Raw genomic sequence first — 9,246 nt, 5'->3', positions numbered from 1 at the left:
CGCCTCGTATTTCGAAAGCGATATGCAGTCTGCTCATACCTTTTTGCGCACTACTTTCTTGCTACTCAGTTTGTCTTGAAGCTATAGACAGCACGAAGGTAACTTTGCTCACTGCTGCTACCGCTCTTGCTCTCGTCAGCGGTCTGCTGCGACCGTCCGCTATCATCAAGTGTTATTTGATCATGTTCGCCTATTCCAGCTGACGTCACGATTGTTCATTCACATAGCAAGCGAATATTTCCAAGTTGATACGGCTGGTAAGACTCCCATCCTTACGCCTTATAGCTGTATACTAATTTGATATCGCACTCAATGCTTCGGTTTTCTGGCGGAACGGATATTTTCTTTAAATATAAAAGGAGATGCAGTTCACAATGTCAATTCGAGAAAACTTTATTTTCAACCAAAATTTATGTAGTCGGTGGGATCCAGTGGTATTGATGGCGGTATACCTAAATATTGTCTTTGGTATTGTCGCTCTTGTCTTTGGTATTAAAGGCAGGTCAGCGGCCTCTACGTCCTGTAATAGAAACATAATCAGCTGTTTAGCCACTATTTCCTGACCGGTCGTCTCTTATGAACGCGCTGCAATTGCTAAAATTTGCGCCTTATACATTGGCGTTAGAAAATAGAAAACTGTTCGACAGAATATGCTGTGGGAAATCTAGCTTGGTCTTCGAGAATATCTGAGGCACCGTCATCTTCTCTATCATGTCAGTGAATTGTGATCCCGCGCTGCGGTAGTTCATGCTTGCGCAAAAGAAAATTAAATATTTATGACTTTGTTATAGGAAACGCAGCCAATACATTGTCAAAACTACGCATGCAGAGACACCAACATTGCATGCGAAACAATAAGCGCCACGTTCATAATAACTTTTATTAGAAATGACTTTGCTTAATAAGGACACAAGTTCGTTCCCCTGCAGTGAATAAGCTGTCAAAAAATTTAAACCAACAAGAAGTTTCCCATCATGAGGAAGTTGAATCCATTCGGGTATTTTATGATTATTTTCGCCTTCTGTTATTGACCATCACCTGTAAATGAGGCATTGGCTTACTACCCAAATAGTTTTTCTTAGAGGTCGGCAAGCCTCGTTTATAGCTCTGCGCGTCGTAAGGGACGTTGAATTTATGATCAAATTTACATCATTCACTAATATATTATTTTACTGCCTCCGTTACGACAATTTCCACACGTGGTGCGAAATTTCCAACTTTATTAAAGTCTATTTTGAAATTTTATGCAATATAGGCCTCGTTTCACTGGTTTTAGTTCAAAAGGTGAAGCTAAAGCTCTTCATATAAGCTAAGAAGGTAACACAAAGCCTTATGGTGTGTAGGCTAGACAGAGAAATGTTACTTTCTCATTGTAGCATCCTGATGCTACAATGAGATGCTAATGAGTAGTAAGCCTAGTAAATTTCGTACTGTTTGTATACATCGCTTGTAAGTGTTGTCTACTTGATGAAAAAAAACTTGACTATACAAAATGACAGCACGAAAGCGTGTTCTTCGCCTTCTTCACTTATAATTATTTCTTAGAAAAAAACGCTATAATAATCATTTTTCAGTTTGTAAACCGTATGCTTTTATAATTGTTGTAGAAGTGGAAAGCACGGCTCATGTGACAATAACAAACTGCTGAAGCAGGTTGTAATCCCTCAAAGAGGTGAAATGCGAACAGACCCGTTTACTTAGATTTAAGTGCATGTTAAAGAACAATAGATGGTCTCAACTTCTAGAGTCCCGCACTACGGCGTGCCTCGTAATCAGATCGTTGCTTTGGCACGTAAAACTTAACAATCATTTATTTACATTCAACGGGCAACTAACTGCGTTTTGTGTCTGCGCATGCATGTCCTTTGTGGGACACAAAAGTGTGACATACTTTTGTTCAGTTTTATGTTGGAGCGTATATACAGACAAGAATCAGCCCATACACTGAGGTTGACTGACTTATGCTATAATCCTACATCTCGATATCTGTAGTAGTAAAAGAATACGGCATTAATAAATAAAACGCCCGTACGATATGCAGCATTGGGAAAATATGTGTAATTCTCTGATGAAAAGGCAAATAAAAAAAAGCTTTCACCTACCAGGTGGGATTAGGTTAAGTTTCCCTGCACCGCCTTTGCCATTTTCTCCGTTTGGCCCTCCTGTTGGCGATAAATTAGCATTACTGTGGGGCTCGTTCAATAAATCTAAACATTCATTGTCTAGCTCATTTTAGCCGATTCATCAAAGGCATATAAAATTTCAGCGCTGTAGTTTGAGAACAATATGGGGTACCTACTTCACTTATTCTAAAGGAGGGGGCCCGATGTTGGATATACTGCTAGAGATTGCTATACTGATCTGCACAGCTGTGCGGAAACGACACACTACCTGCGTCGGCAGCAGAGCCAACCATTCCCATCACGCCCTATCAAAACTTCTCCAAAAAAGACGCACGCGGCATTCTGCTGTTAATTAGGCGTTCCGAGCGCAGCTTCCTAATAGGCACTAATAGGCCCGAAGTCGAACCGTCAAACTATTTTCTTGTAGGAAGCCGATCTAACGGCATGTCGGGTAGCAAGAAGCCACGTTCACCTGCCCATCTTAAACAACACCGCGTCGCCGACGAAGGTTCAGCACCATAGTTTTCAAAGACAGCTGTAGTCGTAAAAATGGTACCGATGGCTAGCGCTGCTCTTCAAATTCCCCAACATGCAGCACAGGGCAACCTTGCCAGCTGTGTGCTTATTTATCCATTCGTAGAGCACAGCAGTATGTGCACTCGGTCAGAAGTCATCGGTAAAGTACCATATATTAGAAACACGTTTCTGCAGCTGGCAACCTCAACAACTCATCAATGGTCGCGGCTATACACGTTATTTTATATTTTCCTAGCCATGTAACGCGGTGCACTCCCAAAAGTGACGGCAAACAAACGCGGACATCACGCTTCACAAGCAATCAGCTCCGGAATCACTTGCGCCTCTCTTACAGCAGGCCTACAGCCCCGACCGTCGATTTTAGTTCAGAAAATAAATCCGGAAATGTTGTCCTTAGGATGCCTTCTTTACCGCAAGCGCACTGAGAATCGTCTTCTGGAAAGAAATTTGTTCTTGAAAACTTCATAAATGCTGACTTACCACTTGCTGCAACGACCGCTCCCGGCATAGTGGACAAAAGTAAGGCAAATATGGTCAAAACCACGAAAATGCTGAAGCTCAAAATGCGCACCATGGTCACTCGCTTAGCAGTGTGAAAGGTCTTCAAGCAGCGAGCGCTTAAATACAATTTGGCGATGCTTTACGTGACGTCACACTCTTCGTTTTTGTTGTTCGGTTACAACATACCTTGGGGAGGCTATGTTTTATTGCAGTATTTTTTGTGGAGTATCTCTTTTTTTACGAGCTCAAACTTTATTTTTTTGGCAGAGACTTCAGAAACAAGTGTCAATGCGGTCTCTGTGGCGATAGAAGAAACAAAGATCTAAGAGACAGACACTAAAGTATATCTGTTGTTATCGATTGTCAGTCAGTGCGACACCACCACCACGCAGATGTTTGTTCTTTATGCAAATTCAGAAGACACCTACTCCGAAAGTATTTTCCTTTCCATGTACGGCCCATCACACCAAGCCAAAACAAAAACACGTCAGAGAACAATGTGTTTTCGCTCTTTTTTCGCTTCTGTGAAGGCTTAAAGTGGACTACATCAGTATCCCTTGTTCGAGGAAAGCACGCACAATGGAAAGAATCCAAAGGGACCCGCACGCGAATAACAATTCCGTTTAAAATACATTGTTTCATAGCCGTTCCACTAATGTCGCTGTTGCGATTCGTGATTTTAACCTACACATATTTTGGCTGCGATTGTACTGCACAAAATCATTTTAATGCATCATGAATATGTTGTTGTTCGCCCTAACCTTCATGAAACATACATTTAACCTTGAATCTATACATTATGCGAAGGCTTGCAAATCAAGCGGGGGCAGATTAATTACTCAGTAATATCCTTCAAGCAACCTTCCTTTCTCGCTATTTAACGTTTATTATTTAGAACCATGCTAAAATGGTGGAAGCGATGGACCATGCGCAATCGCTTGCCCCATCGCTTCGAAGGATAATAAAAGAGCTAGCTTCCGAAGAGCCTGCCTGCCACCCACGAGCATGTGCAGGACTCCGCGCCAAAGTGACTCACCGCGTCGAAGTGACGTCTACTCGATAAAGATGCATTATTATGCCGAATAAAACTGAATTTTCCTCTGAATAGCCGCAGGCTGTCCCGCTCCGAATGGAATAAAAGATAGATGCCACCGATCGCTTACGCACTGGTTACTCGCTCCTGTCGGTGAGCATGGGTTTATTTGCGTGTAATAAGACTTTTTACGTGGCCGTGCAACGTTTTCGAGCACTTTCGGCACGTTTACGACCTCGTTCTGCCAAGTCTTCGTTGCTGATGATCTGTTTTAGCGTCATTCTTAAGTTTCCGTTGCATGCCGCCGCGATTGTCGACGAGCCACCGCAAGCAAAGTAAGGGGAAGCGGACCGATCGCAGACGCCGGCGCCACCCTCTTCATCCGGTTATCGATTTTCAGTGCAGTGGCTCAGCCCTATTGAATACCTCTCCAGTTGAGCGTGCTCCTCGCTTCTTGTGAGCCAGTTAGATAAGGCAAGCCGCTCAGTGTAGGCAATGTTATTCGTTTTTCAAGCAAATAAAAGTGACCTCCTATGAACGAGGAGAGTGTTTGATTGGTCTGTTGAGACAACGCTGCGGGTGACCGCCCGATACTTGCGTCGGTGGTTACGCAAATTTGACGTCAGGAGATTGGAATAAAAACATATTGGAATAGTTTTACGTTATAGAGTCCATGGTGTCAGAAGTGGTAAAGCCTGCTCCTAACGAACTCAACTAATGGTGGTCAGCTGCTGACGGACTTCCTGGATGCCCCTTCAGCAGTCATGGAAAGCGTCAAGCCTCCGGAACCATCGAACACATCGGGAGACACCACGAAAAGCTGGAAGCTGTTCCAACAAAGATTCGAACTCTTCTTGGGTGCAACGTCACCTGACAAACCAAGGTCGGAAGTGACAAAAACTGCACACCTTCTTAGCGCAGCCGGCGAAGATGCGATAGAAATCTACAACAATTTTTCGTTCATTGGGACGGAAAGCAAAAATGACTATAGATGGGTCGTTGCCAAATTCCAAGAGTAATTTAGCCAGCCGGAAAGCTAAGCTCACGAAAGGTATGTGTTTCGTACGCGTGTATAGCGGGGGGCCGAACCATTCGAACAGTTTCTACGAGAACTCAAGAAAGAGGCCAGTTTCTGTAATTTCGTCACCCCAACCGATGACATGGTTCAGGACCGAATAGTTTTTGGAATGAACTTCGCGAAGCTGCGAAAAAAATGCTCACAGAAAAGCAGTTATCCCAGGAAGGTGTTCACGCCTTATGCAAAGCAGCCGAAACCTCAGCTCGCCAAAACGAGATATGGTCTAGGACGAAGGAAGCACCTGAAGTCGACTGAGTAACTGCGAACAGGAGGGTGGCAATTCAGCCAGCAAGGTGCACCCGTTGCGACCGGTGCATCCGCGAAGGCGTTGCCCGGCATACGGCAAGAGTTGTCGTTTGTGCAACAGTCCAAATCACTTTGCGGCGTGTAGCACAGGGAGAGCTAATATTGGCGAAGTGCAGTGAGGAGACGATGACTTCAACGTCTTGGATGTAGCCGTAAACAGTGTTCCGACTGGACGCGACTGCATAGGTGGAAGGAACGTTACATTCAAGGTTGACACCGGATTCCAATGGAAACTCGTGTCTCTGTTGGTTTATCTCAAGTCAAATGTCGGTACGATTCATTCAAACGGCACGGCGCTGCCCTCGTACAACGGCGGAATTTTAGACCACTGTGGGAACGGTCTCGGCCCCCCTCGTCATTGGTAACCGGCAGGAAAGTGCCCAGTTCTTCAGGCCATTCTGGGGTGGGAGGCCAGCGAACGCTTTGGGTTTATTCCGCGGAACGCTGACACTGTAGCCACAAGAACCTCCGAAGAAAGAGCCCTGCAGTTCTCCCACCTATTTCACGAAACTGGACGCCTTCATCGGGAATGCAAAATTATGTTTCGCGAAGGTGCTAAGCCCAACGTCCTTCCAGCTCGCAGAGTGCCCCTCTCTCTTCTGCACCCGCCGCGTGCAGAATTGGACCGGATGGAATGAGCGGGAATTGTGCGGAAGATGAGCAGCCCAACAGACTTGGTATGTGTATTAGTCATCGTGGCAAAAAGAGGGCAAGCTAAGGATATGTCCCCAGGAAAATTCACCACAGCTTAAAATGTGAACACTATCGGATGCCTCGTCGAGAGGACATAGAGGCGGAACTAACAGCTGCGAAATTTTTCTCGCGTTTAGACGCCAATACCGGATTCCATCCAATTCCGCTCGGTGAGAATTCATCGATAATATGCACGTTCTAGACGTCCTTTGGGCGGTACTGTTTTTTGGCTTTCTTTCGGTATTTCCGAAGCCAGCGAAGTGCTCCAGAAAGCCCTAAATCCCATTTTTGAGGGCCTTCCAGGTTCTCGCGTCTATGTGGACGACGTGTTGGTTTGGGGGGCGACCAGAGCGCAGCACGACCAGCGCCTACGAAGTGCTCTCAAAACAGCCGGGGTCGCGGGACTTATCTTTAATGATGGAAAGTGCACGTTTGGTGCAGAAGAGGTTGCATTGCTTGGTGACGCGAATTTCAGCGGCGGTATCAAACCTAATCCAGAATTTATTTATTTCTTTGTTTCAATGTACCTTAAAGGCCACAATGGGAGCATTAAGTAAACGGGGCGTCATTGAACAAATGACATCAGAAAACAGATATATGATCGCTAAAAATTGTGAGAGCTAAAAATGTTTGTAATGATCACATGCTTCCAAAACAGAGAGAGAGAGAGAAATTTATTTACAGAAAGGCAGAGAGGTCGGCTTGAGCTATAACTTGCTCTGGCCTGCTACTCTACTCTGGGGAAAAGGGACGGGGAGTGAAAGGGCTGATGAATGATGATGGTATAAGGAAGAGATGCGTATATACAAATTCACAGAGTTGTGGTATCTCTAAAGGCGTGCGTCCAGCCCAGCGGCTTGGAGAAAAGCTACAGCGGCTCTTGTTACCAGGGCTGCGCTGATTGCATTAGGCCAAGGACCTAAAAGAAACTCGTCCGACAGCGGTCTCTCATGGATGTTTGCTATGGAAGAGACTAGTTGCTGTCGTTCTTGCGCGTACGCGGGACACACGCAAAATATAGGTTCAAGTGTTTCTGGCACCTCACAGTATTCACAGTTTGGGCTAGTATCACTGGCACCTATCATATTTCTATAACGGTTGGTGAATGCGACACCAAGGCGAATCCGGTGCACCATGCTAGTGTGGTTTCTTTTGAACTTGTGAGACATACGAAATCTCATTTCTTGGTCCCATTTGTGTAATCGCTTGTGTCGTCGATCTGGTTGGGTCCAGTTGCGGTTTACGCGACGAAGTAGGGCGTTTGTGTCTGTTCGTGAGAACGGAATGCGTACTTCACAAGCATTATCTAAAGCAGTTTTCACTTCAGCGTCTGCCTGTTAGTTCCCTATCACGCCACAGTGTGATGGTATCCACTGAAAGGTGACATTGTTGCCATTTCTAGTTGCGTGGTCGAGATACTCTGTAATTTCTATAGCCATAGAATAATACGGGCCCCGTCTGAGGAAACAGTCAATCGTTTTCAGAGCTGGCTTGCAATCGCAGAATATCGTCCATGCGTGAGGAGGCTCCTCGGAGAGAAATCGAAGTGCTTCCCGGATAGCAACAAGTTCTGCGGCAGTTGATGTTGAGCTATGGTCGAGTTTAAACCGGCGAGCGATGATCATATGTGGAATGACGAAGGCTGCAGTGGAGGCATATGGTGTGTAAAAAATAAAAACGCTCAATCAATACAAAGTGTTATCGGGAAAGGAATGAAAAGTACAATTCACGGTAACATAAAAAGCGATGTAACACTCGCGCAAAATAACGTACATAGCGCGAGCACATAAAGCAAAAAAAATTGAAGCAGCCATAACAAGAAAAAGAACCGTATGTGACAGTTACTATATGACATGACATATGTATGGATGAATATATTGGTTATGATGAAGACTGTAGGTTCAGTAGTTGTCTGAATTTATCATTGCTCATTTGAGCGACAGTGCTATTAGGAAGCGAATTCCATAACGGAATCGCTCGTGGTAAAGCCGAGAAGATAAATGCCTTAGTGTTGCCATAAACTCGAGTGAGGCTTAAATCATTATAAAGACGTCGGGATGTGCAAGACGCGCGTTGCAGTGGCAAGTTTGATGGCTGGATTTGGGAAACATATCTAAGGAACAAGGACAGGAGTGCTATGTCACGTCGGCTACTAAGTGATTGAAGGGAAAGGTCGAGTTTTGTTTGAGTAATGCTTGATTGGTAGCTGTAATTTTGGAAAATAAATCGACTAGCTCGGCTTTGGATGGCTTCTAACCTGCGGATTAAGTATTCGTGGTAGGGAGACCATATTGGATACGGGAACTCAAGCTGAGGGCGTACAAATGATACGAATGCTAATTTACGCATGTTAGGTGGGCAACTACGCAAGTTGCGAGGAATATACCCAAGAGATTTGAAAGCATTTGCGCATATGGTTGCAATGTGAAAGGCCTAGGAAAGGCTCGGTGTAATATTTACGCCTAGATATTTATATTCTGATGCCTGAAATACTATATTTGAGTTTCGAGTTAAACGCTAGCATCCATGCGGTGCCAAAACCAGAAAACGAGCAGGCAATACAAGGGATGCTTGGGGCTATAAACTATTTCAGCAGATACTTGCCAGGCTTGGCGAAGTGGACTGTGCTGTTATGGTTGCTTCTCAGGCATGAGGTACGGTTCGAATGGATGAAAAACCAAGGAATAGAGTGGCGGGATATTTGCAAAACTCGGAACGAAGCACCACTGCTAGCAATTTTCGACCCGAACCTGGACGTAAAGGTGACGTCAGATGCCTCGCAATACGGCGTTGGCTCAGCTTTGTTGCAAAGACGTGGTATTGGATGGAGACTAGTAGCCTATACATCGAAATCTTTAACGGAGATGGAAGAGCGCTATTCTCAAATTAAAAAACGAGCTCTAGCACGTGTTTTTGGTTGTAAATGGTGCCATCACATCGTGTATGGCCACCCGGTGACACTTCCAAGCGATCAC

At 44.9% G+C, this 9,246-nt stretch overlaps 1 long non-coding RNA gene across 1 annotated transcript in view; it reads right to left on the bottom strand.

Moving 5' to 3' along the window:
- Positions 1-377: 377 nt before the first annotated feature.
- The window catches only part of LOC142589788 (uncharacterized), a 45,726-nt gene continuing 36,857 nt past the window's right edge, over positions 378-9,246 (bottom strand). Inside the window, exon 3 of the long non-coding RNA XR_012829935.1 lies at positions 378-520. This is a non-coding gene — a long non-coding RNA (uncharacterized LOC142589788). The remainder of the gene's footprint in view (positions 521-9,246) is intronic.

Source organism: Dermacentor variabilis, chromosome 8 (genome assembly GCF_050947875.1).
Source record: "Dermacentor variabilis isolate Ectoservices chromosome 8, ASM5094787v1, whole genome shotgun sequence".
NCBI classification, from domain to species: Eukaryota; Metazoa; Arthropoda; class Arachnida; order Ixodida; family Ixodidae; genus Dermacentor; species Dermacentor variabilis.
Note: the sequence above shows the minus strand (reverse complement) of the source record. Positions and strands in the feature narration are given on the sequence as shown.